The sequence below is a fragment of the Eubalaena glacialis genome, chromosome 2 (genome assembly GCF_028564815.1).
Source record: "Eubalaena glacialis isolate mEubGla1 chromosome 2, mEubGla1.1.hap2.+ XY, whole genome shotgun sequence".
NCBI lineage: Eukaryota > Metazoa > Chordata > Mammalia > Artiodactyla > Balaenidae > Eubalaena > Eubalaena glacialis.
Window position 1 is genome coordinate 18,369,079 of NC_083717.1, and position 23,630 is coordinate 18,392,708.

The 23,630-nt window shown below is 41.4% G+C and overlaps 1 protein-coding gene and 1 pseudogene across 13 annotated transcripts in view; one reads left to right on the plus strand and one right to left on the minus strand.

Annotated features, from left to right (window-relative positions):
* Positions 1-23,630, minus strand: part of PARD3 (par-3 family cell polarity regulator) — a 628,388-nt gene that overhangs the window by 391,125 nt on the left and 213,633 nt on the right. The gene's annotated exons all lie outside the window — the stretch shown is intronic.
* Positions 20,399-23,436, plus strand: LOC133085740 (deoxyuridine 5'-triphosphate nucleotidohydrolase, mitochondrial-like; annotated as a pseudogene).

A 23,630-nucleotide genomic window follows, 5' to 3' on the forward strand; every position in this document is an offset into this window, starting at 1 on the left:
AACTGGGAGTCGCTGCTTCTCAGTCATTTGCTTCCCATTGAAGACGCATCAAACGCACCACTTCCGTTCACTCCAAGTTCTGAATGAAAGTTCAGTTTATACTGATATATAACAAAAAGTCAGTCTTCATTCTGACAACCACAAGCCAATATTAGCAAAAGATCAGAGTTCAACAAATTTGATTTGTAAAATATAACACTAATGTTACATTACAAAATGCCTTTCAGTTTAATTTGCATGCAAAAAGACAAAGTGTGATTTTTAAATATCCACCCAGAGGCAAAGATGAAAAACTTCAAACATTTTCTGACTCCTTTTTGCTACACTCATTATCTCACCACCTTCTACAAAGGAGAGATAACGTGTCCTTGACATTATCCCAAATTATCTTCAGTATGCAAGACAATGCTGATTAAATTAAGCTCACTTTAATCAGCTGGCAGGTTTATTCAAAAAGTAACTAAATAATAAAATTCTTTATAACAACTACTCTTCATTAGTAAAACCTGCTTAGCAATGTTTTTTTAAAAAGCGAACACAGAATAAATACTAATTGTGTGTCAATCCTTTCTCCTCCATATTTGACAGATGAAAGAAATACCTTAGAAGTTGAACATTTCCCCTAATCCACAAATCGCTTTAATACTAAAATTTCACACAAATCTTTTGAAATCCAGTGCCATCTAATGGATTTAGCCAAGCACAAAGAGTTTTGAAACCTTACTTTTTGGCAGAACATATTCTGAAGAAAGACAGAATCTCTGCTTTCCTTCCATTTACATCTCACAGAAAACCTCCCCATGGCTGACCTGGAACTGGGGCGGTGGGCGGGGGGCGGTCAAGTCAAGGTCATCCCATCATTTGCAGTGCCCTCCACTCCCTTCATAAGGGCGAGGTTGCCAGTCTTGGATGGGTTCCCCAGGACGACTGAGGCTCAGAGAGGTGACCCCTCCCAGCTGTGGGACCTGGACAGTTCCACCACATTTTGGGTCTCAGTGCTGCATAGGGCTGTTGCATATGTTATTTAACTTAATTCTGAGCAAGTGCTTGGAAGGGTTCCTGCAGGTCACAAGTACTCAATAAACGTCAGCTACCATGATGATTTCAGAGAGCGTCAAAAGATTGAGGTTATCACCCGAGGAAGATGAAGGGCTCCAGGACTAAGTTCAGCCGTGTGAACTTCATCCTGAAAACCCTGGGGCAGCCCTGAATGCACAGCAGTGTAATCTGCATTTATTCTGCAGAAGGCTTGGAGGAGTTTGGAGAAAGGACTGAAAGGGTAAACATGGCAGCTCGTTAGTCCAATAGCGAAGAAGTCAGGAGGGCCTAGACTCACGGGAAAGCAGTGGAGTGAAAACACAATTAACACAAATAATTATTAAAACGCAGAGCTGAGACTTATTTAAAAGGCTTTGGTGCTTGGTGGGTGAGTAGCGCCTTGGAGGAGGGGGACAAATCTGAGATGTCTAGGCTTGGGTGGCTGGGCAGGGGGCAAGTATAAGGACGAAGAAGTTTGGGATGAAAAACGATGCATTCAGATTGAGGTACATCCAGGATCCAATTCCCAGTAGACACCTGGAGTTGGGGTCCATGGTGGGAAGGGGAGTTCAAGACTAATGACATGGAACTGGGCGATGTCACTGGTGGATGGTGGGTGAAGCCCGGAGTTTATTTAAGGTCCCAATCTGGATGTGGAGCATGTAGTGAAATCAGAACCAAACCGCCACAAAGCTGAGATTGCAGGCTTCTCTTCTCTTCCTCCAATTTCATTTTGGAAGAAATTTGAGAATTGACTAAACAATGTAAGTAAACTCAAGGAAACCAGGAAAGGGAAAGTATCACAGGGTAGTGATCAGTAGTATTTAAATACCACCAGGAGGCATATTAGCACTTTCTCAAGGAAGGTGACATCAATACATATTTTCAACAAGTGGGACCTAAAGCTACTGCAATACCCGTGCTAAAATAATTTCAATAATAGGGAATGAATGGTAAAAGAATAGGAAAAAAACTTAATTTTTAGTCCACTGATATACAAAAAATAGACACTCAGATATTTGTTCAAATAACACTAAGCAAATAAATTCGTCTTCACATTATGCTTGTCTCAACAGATGAGGATTCTGGAAACAGCTCTTGGTTTTCTTGTGAAAAGGTCTATTTCTTTCATCTTCGTGTCCCACCCTGCTCCTGCCTGAAAGGTGCCCCAATAAATACATGATGAATTACTATCAGTTTGCATATCTATTTTGCAACCCCTTTGAAAAGTATAGGCAAGCTAATACCAGCAGCTCATCCACTGCAAGTCCTCAGGGCATCATGCCCTAACCTCACCCCTCTGCTTGCACACCCAGAAAACCACAGCCTGCAAGAAGAGAGAAAGAGATCAGTGCAGCCTGTACCTTAGTTCACGGAATGAGACCAATTACCCATGTCATCATCCTCCTACTTTTTCAACACTCTAACACCCAGATCTTACTATTTATTCTCTGAAGCCAGAAGTACTTCTGAAGTAGGCTGAGGCTAGAATCTCGGGAAACATTAGGCTGATGCAAAACAAAGAGCCACGGACGTTCCCGGAGTCCCTGACCCTCCAGATGCGGTTTCCGCCTTTCCTATAGGAAGGATCACAACTTGCACTGCTGCACCGGCATATAAGGCCCATCACCTACTTCACTTTACTTATTCTTTTACTCACACCGTGCACCTACTATGTGCCAAGAAATGAACGAAATGAAAGAATGAACCTTCTCCACAGAAAAAACAAAATGCACAGAGGCATTGAATTCTGCATGTAGTTGCAGCAGATTCACAGATCTCCCCTCTAAAAGAAGGAAGACAGAATTAAAGACACACTTTCTAACATTCAATTAAATATCAATACACATTTCTTAAATTCCATCACATCACTCTGATAACCACAGTTACATATTAGCGGTAAATCTCTCCTCAATATCCTCAAATTCTCTTTATTTCCTTGAAGTAGTCCTGCTACTTTCTCTGCTCCATCTTCCCATTTTACTACATAAATGTTCAAAGTTAAAACCCAGAAATAAGGAATCACTTTACATGGATTGGAATAAAAGAGAATCATAAACAAAATTCCTGACTATTTAAAAAATGTGGGACTTCCCTGGTGGCGCAGTGGTTAAGAATCCGCCTGCCCCAATGCAGGGGACACAGGTTTGAGCCCTGGTCCAGGAAGATCCCACATGCTGCGGAGCAACTAAGCCCATGCGCCACAACTCAACTACCGAAGCCCGCGTGCCTAGAGCCCATGCTCCACAACAAGAGAAGCCACCGCAATGAGAAGCCCGCGCACTGCAACAAAGAGTAGCCCCCACTCACCACAACTAAAGAAAGCCCGCGCGCAGTAACGAAGACCCAACGCAGCCAAAAATAAATTAATTAATTAATTTTAAAAAATAAAATAAAATAAAAAATGTGATTACAGTAACAGCAGCAGCCGTAGCAACCAAGTGATACTAATGGCAGGAGCTGACCCTTCTTATCCTCAAAATACAAAGAGCACTGCTGTCACACCCTCTCAACACCCAGGGAAACGAGAAACCTACAGGGTTGCGTTAACTGGCTGTGGTCCACCACCACTTGTAATCGGCAAAACCTCCCAAGTGTGCTTGAAGCCAATGGTTTCGCTCTGAATCCCTGCAGGACAAACATTATTTCCCACAGATCACCACATTTCCTTGTAAAAGGATCTCACACCTTTTTAGAAGACAGTATCCACCGCCAGAAAACCAACCACCACTGGGGGATCCTGAACCCTGGATTCCAGGGTCCTTGGTTGAACCTCTGCTGTGACACTTTGCCCCGTCTGTACGGCTGTACAGTGGTCTCAGCGCATCACCCTGCTCTCCCCCGATGAAGTCAACACAGTCAATACCTTGGACACGCATGATATAAGGAATTTAAAACAACAGTATGAATGACCCAAGGACTGAAAGAAAAGGTGAGAGAGACAACAATGTAGAAGAAAGTAACAACAGGAAACCATCTGCAAGCCGAGGAGACCCCAGGGATTCTGGATCCAGTGGCAAACCAACCCAGAACCTGACTGCTATGGGGCCCACACTCCTCACCAAGAGTTTTATCTCTGAAACCGCTGAAAATGCTGGAAATGTCTTAATGATCCAGAAGCTGGAAACTGCTCAGACAATAAAATCACTCTCACACACAAGAGACCCCACAGACCGTACAGTCTGTCTACACGGACATGATAGCAAACGCAGAAAAGGCCACTGCTGGGACATTTAAACACAGTTCCTACAACCTTGCAAACTAGCCTAAAAGAAAGGAAAATACAAATTCCCAAACTGGCCAAATTAGTGCTTATTGTAAAACACAAATCTAATTAGACACTTAACATCAAAATTGCCAGAAATAAACACACACTTCATGTAAACAAACCATTAATGGGCTGTTGCTTTTTCTTTGGAAGAAGCACATTATTTATAAACTGCTGCCACCTTAAAACTGGCCTGACTCAATCCTGTCAGACACTGAAACACACTTAGGCAAGTGGTAAATTAGGAGGGGGAAAAAAAGTCACTTCACAAATTGTGACATCACTAAGTGTCATAAATGAATAAAACAGAATGTTGCACAAGACTGTATAAAGACAAGATCTTTATTCAATACTTTCACCAAGAAAGAAAGGCTGAATTAAACTTCCACATGTGATGAAACTATAAGTTCACTTATCAGTTTCCCCTCATAAAATAACAGTAATGGAAAACCCCTCAAATTAGTGATCCAGAGTTCCTGGTGTCAAATATTCCCAGTGGAGCCTTCAAAACCACAAGAGAGTCAGGAAATCTGAGCGGCAGCTTGCACGGGCGCTCCGGGAAGACTGGCCGCTGTGCCCTAACCTGGCCGCCTTCCTGGAAGCTACCACCAGGTGACGTCCCTGGGATGCACGCTCCCTGATAAACAAGACACAACACGCGTGCAAAGAAATGGGTCTGACTGATGAGAATCTAACGAAAGCTGTCTCGATCACAGGACTTGAAAGAAAAGAAGCTTTGCAAAGACACAACACCAATACTCCAAACACTCTGGAAAGCACTTCCACCCCGGGAATTTGCTCTTCGGAGGCAGCTGTCAGCTTCATTACACTTCCTGAAGGATGAACTCAGGGGCTGGACCCCAGATATTGCGGTCTCTGTACCATCAGTGTCAGGCGGGACACAGGTGCCAGGGTGAACAGAGCAGCAGATCTGCTGGGGTGAAGCCCTGCGAGAGGCGGGGCCGAGAAGCTGGGCAGAAAGAATGAAGCACAGAAAGAGTCTTCAAGGGCGAAGGGGAGTCACCCAGCCAGAGGCTGCAGAGGAAGAAGAGGGAGGCGGGGCCACGGCCCCTCCTGCAGGGCAGCTCTGATCCCAGGGGGAGGGCTGCTGAGTTTCCACCCTCTTTCAAACGGAGAAAGCAAATGCACAGGTTCTCATAGACCTGGAATAACAATCCTTGATTTGCAAACAAATAATACAGCTTCACAATGCCTTATCCACAATTCCAACATCAAGTGGCTCCAGAAACGAACCTGTTTTCGTAAGTTTCTGAGAAGCACATTTGCTGGCAAAACCGAATCTGGACCAATGCAAGATTATTTATAATATGCATTTACTCGCATGTTGGTGAGAAGGCACGTGTCCCGGCAGAGCCGTCAATGACTAGACTACAGAGTTCTGCCTTCAGCATCACAGGGGATGTTACATGTTCTGATCACCTTCCCTACTGCCTTTCTAAAATGGGAAAAAATCTGGACTCTAACATGTGGCCATAGGGTTTTCAGGCAAGGCATCGTGGCGCTCTCAGCGGTGTGCCGGCTCTCGAGAACTCACGGTTAAATTTTCAGGAATTCTGCAAACCCACTGTTAACAGTCATCATTAAAATTTACTTACAATTAAATAAATTCAGTTAAAATCAAAGGTAAGAAATAAATAAAAACTCACTCCTTCCTAATCACACTACTGCGTTTCAGTGCTCTCTGTGGTCTGAGGATATGCATGTCTCTCTCATCCACAGGGTGGAAATGTTACATAATGGTGTAAATGGTGTGTTTCCAACTCCACGCTCACTGACGACATCACACTGGTTCTTGAAATGGGCCGCGGTAGAGCATTCACACCACAGAAACCAACAAACTCTACAAATCAGTGGGTTGTTGAACATTTACGGGCACATCTGTGCTTTAGGCTCTCTTGACACTCTGAAGACAAAGATGAACCATGAGTACCTCACGATGGTAGAGCTCAGAACGGGCTCCAGTGCACAACAGACAGCGTAGAAGGGGAATTTGAGAGACAGATCTATGGAGCAGAAACTTCAGGAACCCCAGGGCCCTTTTCCCAGGGTTCTGTTAGCAATCAGAGAACAAGCCCTGCAGGCAGCCTCCTTCCTGGCCTCCTACCCCATTCCCAGGGCATTACTTAGAGGTCAGCTCCCAACTGCCAGCAGGCATCAGGGAGGGATTAACCATTTTATTCAATGTTAAGGCCCCAGGGCCTCAACCTGTGCCTTGCACACAGTAGGTACACAGTAAATATTTACTGAAGGAATGAATGAATCCTCCAAAGCACCTTGTGGTCCAATACACGCTATATTTCAAATCCTGTAAGGTATGAAAAAGTGCCAAACAAACAGACCATTTGCTAAACCTCTTCTAGTAGAATTCATGAGGTGAAAAAAAATGAGTACTCTATTATATTTATAAAGATAGAAGTATATGAAATTTCCTTTACTTTCTGATTTAAGTAAGTAGTTTTGCTTGAGTCTGAAATCTATTACTTGCAATACTGTTTCTATGAAAAAAACAACAGAGTTCTAAATAACTGATTTTAAAATGAGGTTTTAGAGCACAAATCCATTCCTAAGTTGGAGATAGAAACCTAAATATATAGTCACCATAGCAACTTTTTCACAAGCTCTCATAGCCTTAATTTGAGATACAGGTAAAATTTTAAAGAAAAAAAAAAACCCCACCATTCAAAACAATTAAATAATCAAAACATTTCATAAAGACATATTCACAATAATATAGAAAATACAGGAGCCAATTTTTCAGGAGATAAAGTTAATGTTTCTTTCCTAATCTTAATACATTATTTATAAGACACTCGGAAGGCTTCTTATTTGTTGCCTAAGAGAACCATCATCCTGTACATAACTGTGTGTAACTGATATTTCACACATGGTATCTGCATGAGAAACACAAATGCAAAGAGGAGGGAAGGATTTCCAGTGCATATGCACCTAACATTCTAAATGCTTCCTTTACAGAAATGGAAATTTAAACCTCCCCGATCTGTAGTATGAGACTCAAAAAGCCTTCCGCCCTAAGATCTAATCTATGTTCCTAAAGGAATAACAAAGTTCTCTTATTCTATGGATCCTCAACAGATGAAGTCTGGCCTCACGGGCAACCTCCAATTTGAATCTTGTGCAAACCCCCTGAAGCCCAAGACGGCACACCCTCTCCTGCTGACAGCGTAACCTCTGTCTCCTGAACTGAGGAAGCCACAGGTCTGTAACAGGACGATCCATCTTGCGTGGCAGGTGTCGGATCACAGGGAGGAGCGGCTCTGGGCAGTTCTGCTGCCTCACCTGCTGCTGTTTTTCAGAACCATCTCTGCACACAGCAGCTACAGGAAGCCCAGGACAAAGCATGTTCTTTAGCCCTGGTGCACCGCACTTTAAGAAAACCCACCATATAGCTTTATCCCACAAATAGTGAATACTAAGTGCCATAGGGACCCACTCCATCCAGAAAAATATCCTTACAATAATTTTTAGGGACCTCCCTGGTGGTCCAGCAGTTAAGACTCCTGCTTCCAATGCAGGGGGCGCTGGTTTGATCCCTGGTCAGAGAACTAAGATCCCACATGCTGGAGACCTTCAAGATGGCAGAGGAGTAAGACATGGAGATCACCCTCCTCCCCACAAATACATGAGAAATACATCTACATGTGGAACAACTCCTACAGAACACCTACTGAATGCTGGCAGAAGACCTCAGACTTCCCAAAAGGCAAGAAATTCCTCACGTACCTGGGTAGAGCAAAAGAAAAAAGAAAAAACAGAGACAAAAGAATAGGGAAGGGACCTGCGCCTCTCGGAGGGAGCTGTGAAGGAGAAAAAGTTTCCACACACTAGGAAGCCCCTTCACGGGTGGAGACGGGGGGTGGCGGAGGGGGGGGAGCTTCAGAGCCACGGAGGAGAGTGCAGCAACAGGGGTGCGGAGGGCAAAGCGGAGAGACTCCCGCACAGAGGATCGGTGCCGACCAGCACTCACCAGCCCGAGAGGCTTGTCTGCTCACCAGCCGGGGCGGGCGAGGGCTGGGAGCTGAGGCTCGAGCTTCGGTCAGATCCCAGGGAGACGACTGGGGTTGGCTGCGGGAACACAGCCTGAAGGAGGCTAGTGCGTCATAGCTAGCCGGGAGGGAGTCCGGGAAAAAGTCAGGAGCTGCCGGAGAGGCAAGAGACCATTGTTTCGGGGTGCGCAAGGAGAGGGGATTCAGAGCGCCACCTAAAGGAGCTCCAGAGACGGGCACGAGCCGCGGCTATCAGCGTGGACCCCAGAGACGGGCATGAGACACTAGGGCTGCTGCTGCCGCCACCAAGAAATCTGTGTGCGAGCACAGGTCACTATCCACACCGCCCCTCCCGGGAGCCTGTGCAGCCCGCCACTGCCAGGCTCCCGTGATCCAGGGACAACTTCCCCGGGAGAGCGCACGGCGCGCCTCAGGATGCTGGGACGTCACGCCGGCCTCTGCCCCCACAGGCTCGTCCCGCATCCGTAGCCCTCCCTCCCCCCGGCCTGAGTGAGCCAAACCCCTGAATCAGCTGCTACTGTGACCCCGTCCTGTCTGAGCGAAGTAGAGATGCCCTCAGGCGACCTAAACGCAGAGACGGGTCCAAATCTAAAGCTGAACCACAGGAGCTGTGCGAACAAAGAAGAGAAAGGGAAATCTCTCCCAGCAGCCTCAGGAGCAGTGGATTAAATCCCCACAATCAACTTGATGTACCCTGCATCTGTGGAATACCTGAATAGACAACAAATCACCCCAATATTGAGGTGGTGGACTTTGGGAGCAATGGTAGACTTGGTGTTTGCTTTCTGCATCTAATTTGTTTCTGGTCTTATGTTTCTCTCAGTTTAGTATTTAGAGTTTATTATCATTGGTAGATTTGTTTATTGATTTGGTTGCTCTCTTCCTTCTTTTTTTATACATAGATAAATATTTTTTTTCCTTTTTCTCTTTTTCTGAGTGTGTATGTGTATGCTTGTTTCTGTTATTTTCTCTATATAGCTTTGCTTTTACCATTTGTCCTAGGGTTCTGTCTCTCCTTTTTTTTTTCTAAGTATACTTTTTAGTACTTATTATCATTGGTGGATTTGTTTTTTGGTTTGGCTGCTCTCTTCTTTCTTTCTTTCCTTTTGTTTCCTTTTTTATTACTTTTTATTTTTTAATTTTTAATAATTTTTTCATTTTATATTTTAGTAACTTTTTCTTTCTTTCTTTTTTTTTTTCTCCCTTTTCTTCTGAGCCATGTGGCTGACATGGTCTTGGTGCTCCAGCCTGGTGTCAGGCCTGACCCTCTGAGGTGGGAGAGCCGAGTTACGGACATTGGTCCACCAGAGACCTCCCAGCCCCACATAATATCAATCGGTGAGAGCTCTCCCAGAGGTCTCCATCTCAACACTAAGACCCAGCTCCACCCAACGACCAGCAAGCTCCAGTGCTGGACACCCCATGACAAACAACAAGCAAGACAGGAACACAGCCCCACCCATTAGAAGAGAGGTTGCCTAAACCATAATAAGGTCACAGACACCCCAAAACACACCACCGGACGAGGGCCTGCCCACCAGAAAGACAAGATCCAGCATCACCCACCAGAACACAGGCACCAGTCCACTCCACCAGGAAGCCTACACAACCCACTGAACCAACCCTACCCACTGGGGGCAGACACCAAAAACAACGGGAACTACGAAACTGCAGCCTGCTAAAAGGAGACCCCAAACAGTAAGTTAAGCAAAATGAGAAGACAGAGAAATACACTGCAAATGAAGGAGCAAGGTAAAAACCCACCAGACCAAACAAATGAAGAGGAAATAGGGAGTCTATCTGAAAAAGAATTCAGAGTAATGATAGTAAAGATGATCCAAAATCTTGGAAATAGAATAGAGAAAATACAAGAAACGTTTAACAAGGACCTAGAAGAACTAAAGAGCAAACAAACAATGATGAACAACAAAATAAATGAAATTAAAAATTCTCTAGACGGGATCAATAGCAGAATAACCGAGGGAGAAGAACAGATAAGTGACCAGGAAGATAAAATAGTGGAAATAACTACCACAGAGCAGAATAAAGAAAAAAGAATGAAAAGAATTGAGGACAGTCTCAGAGTCCTCTCGGGCAACATTAAACGCACCAACATTCGAATTATAGGGGTCCCAGAAAAAGAAGAGAAAAAGAAAGGGACTGAGAAAATATTTGAAGAGATTATAGTTGAAAACTTCCCTAACATGGAAAAGGAAATAGTCAATCAAGTCCGGGAAGCGCAGAGAGTCCCATACAGGATAAATCCAAGGAGAAACACGCCAAGACACACATTAATCAAACTATCAAAAATTAAATACAAATAAAAAATATTAAAAGCAGCAAGGGAAAAGCAACAAATAACATACAAGGGAATGCCCATAAGGTTAATAGATGATCTTTCGGCAGAAACACTGCAAGCCAGAAGGGAGTGGCGGGACATATTTAAAGTGATGAAAGGGAAAAACCTACAACCAAGATTACTCTAGCCAGCAAGGATCTCATTCAGATTCAACGGAGAAATTAAAACTTTTACAGACAAGCAAAAGCTAAGAGAATTCAGCACCACCAAACCAGCTTTACAACAAATGCTAAAGGAATCTCTCTAGGCAGGAAACACAAGAGAAGGAAAACACCTACAATAACAAAACCAAAACAGTTAAGAAAATGGTAACAGGAACATACATATCGATAACTACCTTAAATGTAAATGTATTAAATGCTCCAACCAAAAGACATAGACTGGCTAAATGGATACAAAAACAAGACCCGTATGTATGTTATCTACAAGAGACCCACTTCAGACCTAGGGACACATACACACTGAAAGTGGGGGATGGAAAAAGATATTCCATGCAAACGGAAATCAAAAGAAAGCTGGAGAAACAATTCTCATCTCAGACAAAATAGACTTTAAAACAAAGACTATTACAAGAGACAAAGAAGGATACTACATAATGATCAAGGAATCAACCCAAGAAGAAGATATAACAACTGTAAATATTTATGCACCCAACACAGGAGCACCTCAATACATAAGGCAAATGCTAACAGCCATAAAAGGGGAAATTGACAGTAACACAATCATAGTAGGGGACTTTAACACCCCACTTTCACCAATAGACAGATCATCCAAAATGAAAATAAATAAGGAAACACAAGTTTTACACGATACATTAAACAAGATGGACTTAAATGATATTTATAGGACATTCCATCCAACAACAACAGAATACACTTTCTTCTCAAGCGCTCATGCAACATTCTCCAGGATACATCATATTTTGGGTCACAAATCAAGCCCTGGTAAATTTAAGAAAACTGAAATTGTATCAAGTATCTTTTCCGACCACAACACTATGAGACTAGATATCAATTACAGGGAAAAAAATCTGTAAAAAACACAAACACATGGAGACTAAACAATACACTACTAAATAACCAAGAGATCACTAAAGAAATCAAAGAGGAAATCAAAAAATACCTAGAAACAAATGACAATGAAAACACAACAACCCAAAACCTATGGGATGCAGCAAAAGCAGTTCTAAGAGGGAAGTTTATAACAATACAATCCTACCTCAAGAAACAAGAAACATCTCAAATAAAAAACCTAACCTTACACCTAAAACAATTAGAGAAAGAAGAACAAAAAAAACCCCAACGTTAGCAGAAGGAAAGAAATCATAAAGATTAGATCAGAAATAAATGAAAAAGAAATGAAGGAAATGACAGCAAAGATCAATAAAACTAAAAGCTGGTTCTTTGAGAAGATAAACAAAATTGATAAACCATTAGCCAGACTCATCAAGAAAAAAAGGGAGAAGACTCAAATCAATAGAATTAGAAATGAAAAAGAAGTAACAATGACACCGCAGAAATACAAAGGATTATGAGAGATTACTACAAGCAACTATATGCCAATAAAATGGACAACCTGGAAGAAATGGACAAATTCTTAGAAAAGCACAACCTTCCAAGACTGAACCAGGAAGAAACAGAAAATATAAACAGACCAATCACAAGCACTGAAAGTGAGACTGTGATTAAAAATCTTCCAACAAACAAAAGCCCAGGACCAGATGGCTTCACAGGCGAATTCTATCAAACATTTAGAGAAGAGCTACCACCTACTCTTCTCAAACTCTTCCAAAATACAGCAGAGGGAGGAACACTCGCAAACTCATTCTACGAGGCCACCATCACCTTGACACCAAAACCAGACAAAGATGTCACAAAGGAAGAAAACTACAGGCTAATATCACTGATGAACATAGACGCAAAAATCCTTGACAAAATACTAGCAAACAGAATCCAACAGCACATTAAAAGGATCATATACCATGATCAAGTGGGGTTTATCCCAGGAATGCAAGGATTCTTCAGTATACACAAATCAATCAATGTGATAAACCATATTCACAAACTGAAGGAGAAAAACCATATGATCATCTCAATACATGCAGAAAAAGCTTTTGACAAAATTCAACACCCATTTATGATAAAAACCCTCCAGAAAGTAGGCATAGAGGGAACTTACCTCAACATAATAAAGACCTTATATGACAAACCCACAGCCAACATCATTCTCAATGGAGAAAAACTGAAACCATTTCCTCTAAGATCAGAAACAAGACAAGGTTGTCCACTCTCACCACTATTATTCAACATAGTTTTGGAAGTTTTAGCCACAGCAATCAGAGAAGAAAAAGGAATAAAAGGAATCCAAATGGGAAAAGAAGAAGTAAAGCTGTCACTGTTTGCAGATGACATGATACTATACATAGAGAATCCGAAAGACGCTACCAGAAAACTACTAGAGCTAATCAATGAATTTGGTAAAGGAGCAGGATACAAAATTAATGCACAGAAATCTCTTGCATTCCTATACACTAATGATGAAAAATCTGAAAGAGCAATTAAGGAAACACTCCCATTTACCACTGCAACAAAAAGAATAAAATACCTAGGAATAAACCTACTGAAGGAGACAAAAGACCTGTTTGCAGAAAACTATAAGACGCTGATTAAAGATGATACAAACAGATGGAGAGATACACCATGTTCTTGGATTGGAAGAATCAACACTGTGAAAATGACTATACTACCCAAAGCAATCTACAGATTCAGTGCAATCCCTATCAAACTACCAATGGCATTTTCACAGAACTAGAACAAAAAATTTCACAATTTGTATGGAAACACAAAACACCCCGAATAGCCAAACCAATCTTGAGAAAGAAAAATGGAGCTGGAGGAATAAGGCTCCCAGACTTCAGACTATACTACAAAGCTACATTAATCAAGACAGCATGGTACTGGCACAAAAACAGAAATATAGATCAATGGAACAGGACAGAAAGCCCAGAGATAAACCCACACACATATGGTCAACTAATCTATGACAAAGGAGGCAAGGATATACAGTGGAGAAAAGACAGCCTCTTCAATAAGTGGTGCTGGGAAAACTGGACAGCTACATGTAAAAGAATGAAATTAGAACACTCCCTAACACCATACACAAAAATAAACTCAAAATGGATTAAAGACCTAAGTGTAAGGCCAGACACTCTAAAACTCTTAGAGGAAAACATAGGCAGAACACTCTATGACATAAATCACAGCAAGATTCTTTTTGACCCAGCTCCTAGAGAAATGGAAATAAAAACAAAAATAAACAAATGGGACCTAATGAAACTTAAAAGCTTTTGCACAGCAAAGGAAACTATAAACAAGACGAAAAGACAACCCTCAGAATGGGAGAAAATATTCGCAAATGAAACAACTGACAAAGGATTAATCTCCAAAATATACAAACAGCTCATGCAGCTCAATATCAAAAAAACAAACAACCAAATCCAAAAATGGGCAGAAGGCCTAAATAGACATTTCTCCAAAGAAGATATACAGATTGCCAACAAACAAATGAAAGGATGCTCAACATCACTAATCATTAGAGAAATGCAACTCAAAACTACAATGAGGTATCACCTCACACCGGTCAGAATGGCCATCATCAAAAAATCTACAAACAATAAATGCTGGAGAGGGTGTGGAGAAAACGGAACCCTCTTGCACTGCTGGTGGGAATGTAAATTGATCCAGCCACTCTGGAGAACAGTATGGAGGTTCCTTAAAAAACTAAAAATAGAACTCCCATACAACCCAGTAATCCCACTACTGGGCATACACCCTGAGAAAACCATAATTCAGATAGAGTCATGTGGGCTTCCCTGGTGGCACAGTGGTTAAGAATCTGCCTGCCAATGCAGGAGACACGGGTTCAAGCTCTGGTCCAGGAAGATCCCACATGCTGTGGAGCAACTAAGCCCATGCAACAAGAGTCATGTACCACAATGTTCATTGCAGCACTATTTACAATAGCCAGGACATGGAAGCAACCTAAGTGTCCATCAACAGATGAATGGATAAAGAAGATGTGACACATATATACAATGGAATATTACTCAGCCATAAAAAGAAACGAAATTGAATTATTTGTAGTGAGGTGGGTGGACCTAGAGTCTGTCATACAGAGTGAAGTAAGTCAGAAAGAGAAAAACAAATACCGTATGCTAACACATATATATGGAATCTAAAAAAAAAAGGTTCTTAACAGCCTAGGGGCAGGACAGGAATAAAGACACAGACATACAGAATGGACTTGAGGACACGGGGAGGGGGAAGGGTAATCTGGGACGAAGTGAGAGAGTGGCATGGACATATATACACTACCAAATGTAAAACAGATAGCTAGTGGGAAGCAGCCACATAGCACAAGGAGATCAGCTCAGTGTTTTGTGACCACCTAGAGGGGTGGGATAGGGAGGGTGGGAGGGAGACACAAGAGGAAGGAGATATGGGGATATATGTTTATGTATAGCTGATTCACTCTGTTATACAGCAGAAACGGACACAACAATATAAACCAATTATACTCTAATAAAGATGTTAAAAAAAAAAAAACCCAAAAAATGAAAGATCCCACATGCCTCACAGCCAAAAAATAATAATAATAATAATAAATTTAAATAAAATGGTATGAAATGAACGAAATGGAACAGAAAAGAATAGAAAATATCAATGTATATTTTAAGTAGGAAGGCTGTTTACAAATTTACATATTTCTTCACTGGGCCACGACGTCAAATGCACCTCTTCCTGTACAGTGTTTGTCCCAGGGACATTGGCAGGTGTGGAGACACTTCTGGTTGTCACAACTGGGGGAGGGTGCTATTGACACTAGCTGGTATAGGTCAGGGAAAACCGCTAAACCTCCTACAACGCTCAGGACAGTCCCACGCAACCAAGAACAATCCAGCCCCAAATGTCTCCAGTGCCAACACTGGAGACAGCCACAAGTTTCAAGACCACTAACTGACCTTGTAGTTCACGCCATCTGAGGGTCACTCCTATAGGGCACACGTATGCACCGCTGTAAGCGGAATCTGCTAATACTTAAGAAGTAAACGTAGGGCTTCCCTGGTGGCACAGTGATTAAGAATCCGCCTGCCAATGTAGGGGACACGGGTTCGAGCCCTGGTCCGGGAAGATCCCACATGCCACGGAGCAACTAAACCCATGTGCCACAACTACTGAGCCTGTGCTCTAGAGCCTGCGAGCCACAACTACTGAGCCCACCAGCCACAACTACTGAAGCCTGCGTGCCTAGAGCCTGTGCTCCGCAACAAGAGAAGCCACCGCAATGAGAAGCCCGTGCACCACAATGAATAGTAGCCCCTGCTCGCCGCCAACTAGAGAAAGCCCGCGCACAGCAACAGAGACCCAACGCAGCCAAAAATAAATAAATAAATTTATTAAAAAAAGAAGTAAATGTAACCGTAGCCTCTCAATGGACACAGTTAAAACTTGGTTCCAATTTTTTTTCCTATAATAAAAATGACGGATGCTCGCTGCAGAGAGTTGTGAAACTGAAAGAGAATAAAGGATTTTGTGACAAATGAATAAAAAGATAGAGCAAGGCAGGACAGTCTCATAATTTGTAAATCCTTTACCAGAAAGTAATAAATTCCTATGCTCTATACGTTGTGAAGAAGCCACTGGTTTCAGGTTTTGCTTTTTTTTTTTTTTTTTTTGGTTTAAACTTCACAATTTTTCACACAAGAACTTTAACAATAAGACAGCTCTCACATCATCAGAAACCACCAGAGTAAGTCACTAGAGTTGACTAAAAAATCCTAAAACAGAAGATGGTGAGAAAGGGAGAACCAGAAAGAGAAAAATAAAGGAGAGACAAGACCAAGCCAGGAAAACACAAGCAGAAACCTACTTCCTATTCACCGCTTGTGCTTTTCAAACCACAATGCAAGTTGGAGTGTTTTTGGTTTGAAACTGCTAAATTTCACGCCTGCAAACAGAGGCACTGCCATGGAAAAGCACAGCCTGGTGAAGGATTGAACGCAGGCAAGCTCCTCTTTGCTTTTCAAACTGCTAAGAAAGAGACGAAGCAACAGAGCAACAACAAACTGTAAAGTTCTAAGTTAAGGATTTTGCTTAAAATATTTTTTAATCACAGTCTAATATATTTTCATCATTATATTTAAAAGAAACCTAATTACGTTCAAAAGAAAAGTGGATGTGCTTGCTGTCACTAATGAGATCTCAGGGCATGAGAATTATTTCAGAAGCAGCAGCTAGTATCCAAGGGTGCATTTTTTTTTCATCATTTGCATTAAGCAGAAATTTTATCAGAAGGCCAATTAATAGTCAATGTAATAGCTTTGCAGAAGGAGTATTAAATTAAGTGTGTCAACACCGTACACTCAGTGCCTGCCCCTGTCTTGCACTCATCAAGAAAATTACATGAGTGAAGCTTCATTCTCACAGACGATGGCCAATCAATGGCAACTCATGACAAGACTCAAGACGATTCCAGTTGTTTTAAACATCTGGTAGAAATAATGCCGTGAAAAGGAGCCTAGTCTCTGCAGATTTTTCACAAGGAAGCAAAAAAAAAAAAAAAAAAAATTTAAGCTCACAGTCTAATATTGTTTTAAATTCTGCATCTATTTTTATATTCTGAAAAAAAATCCCACGTTTTAATGAACTAGATCCATCAGAAACATATACAGAGTCTGTATCAAAGGAAAACAGCTTTTCTTAAACCACTTTCATTAAAATTAAGCCAATATTATATACTCACATAATATTACATACTCATATATTATGTATAAACTTAAAGGCTATCAAAATCCTCAAAATTCTACATCATTCTAGCTCTAAAATAACTATGTAATTCTAGCTTTAAATTTCTACAATAATCCAAAACAATTCAGATTTGACCACTTACAAAAAATGGGACTAGATGATAAGTTTGAAGTGATTTAAATGTTATCCATGCAGGTGGCCAAAAAGAAAAAGTTGTATCATTTATTGGTTCAAAATAATACCTGCCCTTATAATGCCCTGACCCAGAGGTACTCAAAGTGTGATCCCTGGCCAGGGGCATCATCACCACGTGGGAACTCAGTAGAAATGCAAATACTCAGGCCCCACCCCAGACTTACTGAATCAGAAACTCTGGGGCTGGGGGCTAAAATCTGTTTTCCCAAACCCTCCAGGCAACTCTAATCCAAAGTCAAGTGGGCAAAGCGCTGCCCTAACCTGCAGGTGACAAGAACAAAGACCAGCTAGAGTGTTAAGACGTCCTGTGCTAAGCGACATCCACGACTTAGCTCGTTTAACCCTTATGATGATTTCATGATGTAGGAACTCGTATTCTCATTACACTGGAGCAGCTCTGGCTCAGTCATATTAAGCACTAAACCGAGACTCTACAAAGCCGTGTGAAGCCAAAGTCTACTGTTAACCACTATTACCCGCAGCATGCAAGGAGTGTGTCCCTCCCTTTCTGCTCTCACAGTACAAGTTCGTCCACTCAGTAACTCACATAAGCTTTGTGGAAATGGGCAGCTTCCCTCAGGACGTAATTTCAGTCTTCTATCACACGTAGAAAGCCTCACATGCGTTGACACTACCCTCCTCAAAAAATAGGCAGGGTGTGAATTTCAGACGACCACTGGAGTCCTCTTTCATCAGTTCAAATTTTTATTAATTGCTTGACTAAAGAATAACTTAGGGACTTCCCTGGTGGTCCAGTGGGTAAGACTCAAGCTCCCAATGCAGTGGGCCTGGGTTCAATCCCTGGTCGGGGAACTAGTTCCCACATGCGTGCCGCAACTAAGAGTTCGCATGCCACAACTAAGAAGTCTGCACATCTTTAGTCCACAACTAAAGATCCTGCGTGTGGCAACTAAGACCCGGCACAGCCGAAATAAATAAATAAATTTTCTTTTTTTTTTTAAAAAAGAGTAACTTATGTGTAGCCCATCTCGCAATGTGATCTCTGCAATGTGATCTCCTGTTACTGAATCAAGGCCAAGTTTCCACAACTGGCTCATCTCTAACCAAAATCCCAACTGCCCCAATCTAAAGGGATGAGGTGAGAGACAGAAGGTAACAGGCACTCCGGGAGTAGAGCTTTCAAAGTGGCCTGAGGCCCCTTAAACTCATGGGACAGGCCAAACACCACCATTGCTGGAAAGCACTTGTCAACAGAGAGAAACATGTGGACAAGATCTCAGTGAGAATCTAGCAACATGGATGTTGAGAGGGAAAACACTGATAACAGTTCTATCAAAAATTCATAACAACACCCTTAACTATACACAAGAGGAGATGCATTAAATAAATCACTGTACATCCAAGGTATTTTAAACCAATATAGCTATTAAAAATATATTCACAGGCATGGAAAGAACAAATGACACACCCCAAAATACTAACATATTGTAGTAAACATCTGATATTGTAGAATTACAGGAGATATATTTTCTACTTTGTACTCCTTTGTTTTTCAATGCCTTACACTATAAGCACGTTTTAATGTAAAATATATATTTATGATAAAATGAAATTAGAAAAAAATACCGTAAATAAATTACTTGTTCTATACCTCTAGAACCTACTGAATTTTCAACATATATTGATAGTAAAGTAATAATGAAAAATTGTTTTAAATTTTGAAGTTAACACTTTATATTACTCACTAAAATGCTGAATATACTAGATGAATACATTTTTGTACAAAGAAGAAAAATAAATACTTTGCAGATCAGAGCAATTACCAATACTCATTTTATCAATAAGTTTCAGGATTCCACTGGGAATAAATACATAGCTTTAATTTTCACTGTATTAACCGAGTGGTGTTCCTCTTCTTTCATATTGTTTTAGACATTTGATGTATTCTTTTGGTTCAACACAATGAATGAGCACATTAGAATTTAAGACCATCATGGAGAAGGACCCCTGACAGTCAGATAAAACACTTAGTACTGCCGGAACACAAATGAAATTATCTGAAAAGGCAAGAAATTACTAGCCTGCTGTCTATAGTTTTCAAACACACAAAAGGAAGAAATGTTTTTAAATTTTTTAACTTATTCCACAAGTTATTTTTCTGAAATTTAGTTATTCAATATTTGATAATAAGAACACAAATTTTCCGAGTCTACAACGGCGAATGAAACTTTCAAATCTTCGCGCAAATTTATAGAACGGGTAACATTACGGAACTGCTCATCAAACAGTTAGGGGGACACCCTCACCGTCAGCCAGTTCCCATCAGCAGATCAATTCAATGAACATTAGGAATTTACAGTAATTTACAAGAGGAAATATGCAGAAACAAGATTACTTACTCTGCTTAGTTTCTTTATTTTCATACAGCCATTTAAAAATAGAACAGAAGGGGTTTCAAAGACAGATACACAGCATTTTTTACCAAACATTTTAAGCAGAAACAACATAAATAATCTGCCAGAATTATGCCACATCATTTTTCCCTTGGGAAGATAAATGTTACACATACCATGTGTATTAAGTAATTATGACTGGAGATAATCACAGCACACATAAAACGTATGCATCACTGCCAAGAATTCACCTAGAGATTTATTACACCGAGACACACAGCTTTTAAGCTCTGTAAGGAAGTCACATGTTTAGCCCTTAATATTACCTAGAAATGCTCATCAAGATTAGGGAGGGGACGCGAAGCACTCGGGTGAGTTTGCAATCGGATGGGTTACTACGGAGAGCTGTCTTATTCTCACTGCATAACCTGACACCTATTGCTCAAGTGGCAACTCAAATTAAAATACTGTTTAATGGTGAGAGAAAAAATACACTGTGGGGACAGGAAAAACATATTTCAGGCAATGACTATGCTTAAAATGGCTAATTAACCAGCAAACTTTGATCATCATTTCTATTAACTACTGAAAAGTTAGCCTCCATTAAACAAAAACTTTCCCAAGACTCGATAAACGTGGTTGTGCTTCTGTGGGCTCTAAAAGCTAATGAGATGGTGACAAGAGTTACACAACGGGGTCGGCGTCCTGGGACAGCTCAGTCTCTACTGATCAAGCGCAAAGTCTCCCCATTTGATGTTTTAGGTTCTACCAGTGAGCCAGCCTGTCCTTTAAAAACCTATTTGAAAGCAGTAACATCGATTAACCCTGGAAACAGTTTTCTATAAGTCAAAACAATCTCTTCCTCTCTTCCTTTCATTTTTAAATCTCATTTCCTATAGAAGTTTCTCCAGTGTTTAAAACAGCATGAAATTCACTATCCAAATAGCATTAAAATCTAACCTTAAACATAGTGGTTTATGAAAAATCCTCCTCAACACTCCAGCCTTCCAAACAGGAAGTGTCATTCTTCTCTTTGATTCGAAGACCAACAACTAAAGAGTCATAGAAGAGGCACCTTTGATGGGCTTTATTTTTGTAAATACTTTGGACAGGATTGCCTCCTAAGTTTTTCTTTGGTCTCTATCACATCCCAAGTCCTATTTCCAGTGCATCACTCTCAGAAGTTAGGTCATCTGAAATAGTCAGGTCTCAATTATTGGGAACAGAATGATCCAGGAATATCCATTATTGGACCTTCCATCTGCTGAGTCCAACCAAGCAAACTACCCAAGCGTCGATAAAGAGGATGGGCAGGAGCTGGAAAACTGAACCGCAACCATCGGATAGCTCTCATCTCGAAAGTTCCATTTTTTAATGTTTTAGCCGGTATCTTCCAACAATAGAAACTTCAAGCCAGTATGTTTTTTCCATACGTTAATTGTGATATCTTTTAAAATCCAGTATCTTGGAAACTGCTGGCAATAGTCCTAATTCCCACATAAGAAACTCTGAACTAGAAGCCCTGTTGGGATACGCTATGGATTTGTCTCAACAGAACTCTGATGGTTCCCTCGGACTTGGAGCATTTGACCACAAAGCCTTATTGAAATAAGACAACAGAGGCAACTTTCAATAATTTTCTCCTCTGAAGGTCTTAAGATTTTATGATGCACCTCATAAAGTCGAAAAGAAATAAAACATAGCCCCCCCCGCCTTCACTTTGTAGAGGTAGAATCTCTTCTGTTTTGAATCCACAATATAAAGTAAGACCAATACGTGTAAGCTTTGTTGCTGTTGTTGAAGTTGGTTCTCGGAATTGTGTCGGAATCCAGCCAATCCCTGCTTCCCATTGATGCAGCTCTGCTTTTTCATTACACTGGCTGCCATTTTAGCAACAGAACATTTATAGTATCTCCTAAAATACACTGAATTTACACACCGGCTAGAGTTGGACTTAGAAGGGTTTTGTTATTTTAAAAGATATCCCACGATCCTCAAACAGGAATAAATTTCATTGAAACACTAGAGTTACAAATTTTATCTCAAAAAGTGAACTTCATTGTGTATCTATCTTTGGATGGGTCATGCTCTTCCACCCATCCCCTCCATGTGGGAAGCTGCTGTGGTTCTCTGACCTCTCTGGGAGAAGGTCCTAGCGTCACAGACTAGACAGCGCAAACACCTGAGCCAGCACACACTTCTGCTTCTTTTGGATGACCACGCCCAGACAGCTCGAGGAGGGGTACCATCCGCCAGACAGAGGTCCACTCCCGTCAGTGAGAATCACCGCGTTTTCAATCAGCATTGCCAATGACCTAATAATAAGGCGAGAACTTTGCTGGACTTTCTCACGTCTAAGCCAACTCAGTTAAAAGGAAATCCCACAAGTTGTGTGAAATGAGTCATGATTCACTTGTTGATTCCTTAACAAAAAGCTGGAGCACCTGTAAGTGCTATGGCTGGATGCACAGATGCACATCCAGGAAGATATGGTCCCTTCACGCCACCACGTGACATGAACATCATTGCTGAATGCTCTCCATCTTTATGTAGTGAACCAGAGAGAAACTGAATCTTTCCCTTAAAAAAAAAAAAAAATATATATATATATATATATATTACAGTGCAACATAAAACATTTCAAGGAAATCATGTTCGCAGAGGCTTAAGAAAAACAAGTGTCCCAACTTGGGGCTTACATATTTTACAATCATTCCATATTTAGAGATAATTAGGACTTTCTTCCAACTCAGATACAAGAAAATGTTGTTTTGCTCTTTTACTCTAAGTTAAAAAGCAGAAGTTTAGTGCGCTGGTCTCCTCCCACTCTCTCTCTCTTGTCCCCCCTGCTCTCTCTTGTGCTCACGTTCTGCCCTGCCACGCCCTTCTCTCAAGAGGCCCAAGTCATCTCCCCCCCGCAAGTGGGCCCGGCCTGCGGGGGAGGGCGGCATGCAGCCCCACCTTGTCCGGCTCTCGGAGCACACCACCACCTGGACCCAGGCGTATGCACGTGCCGTGGGCTATGACCTGAACAGCACCTGTGATTACATACTACCACCTATGGGGAAAGCCCTTGTGAAAACCGACATTCAGGTAGCTCTTCCTTCTGGGTGCTATGGGAGAGTAGCGCCACATTCTGGTTTGGCTGCAAAATACTTCATAGATGTAGGGGCTGGTGTCACAGATGAAGATTAGAGAGGAAATGTTGGTGTTCTACTGTTTAATTTTGGCAAAGTCTGAAGTCAAAAAGGGTGATGGAATTGCACAGCTCATTTGTGAACGGATTTTTTACCCAGAAATAGAAGAAGTTCAAGTTTTAGATGATGCTGAAAGGGGTTCAGGGGGTTTTGGTTCCACTGAAAATAATTAAAACTTTATGCCAAGAAAAGACATTTTAACTCTTGCATACGACCGATGTAAAGCTTTAAGGGAACTTCAGTAAATGGACTGAGAAAGCCTTTAAGGTGTCAAAATAACCACTATTAGAATGTAACGGGAAAACCTACTGAAATGTTACATCAGTGCTGAAGTGACCATACCCTTACATAAAGCAGCGCTTCACAC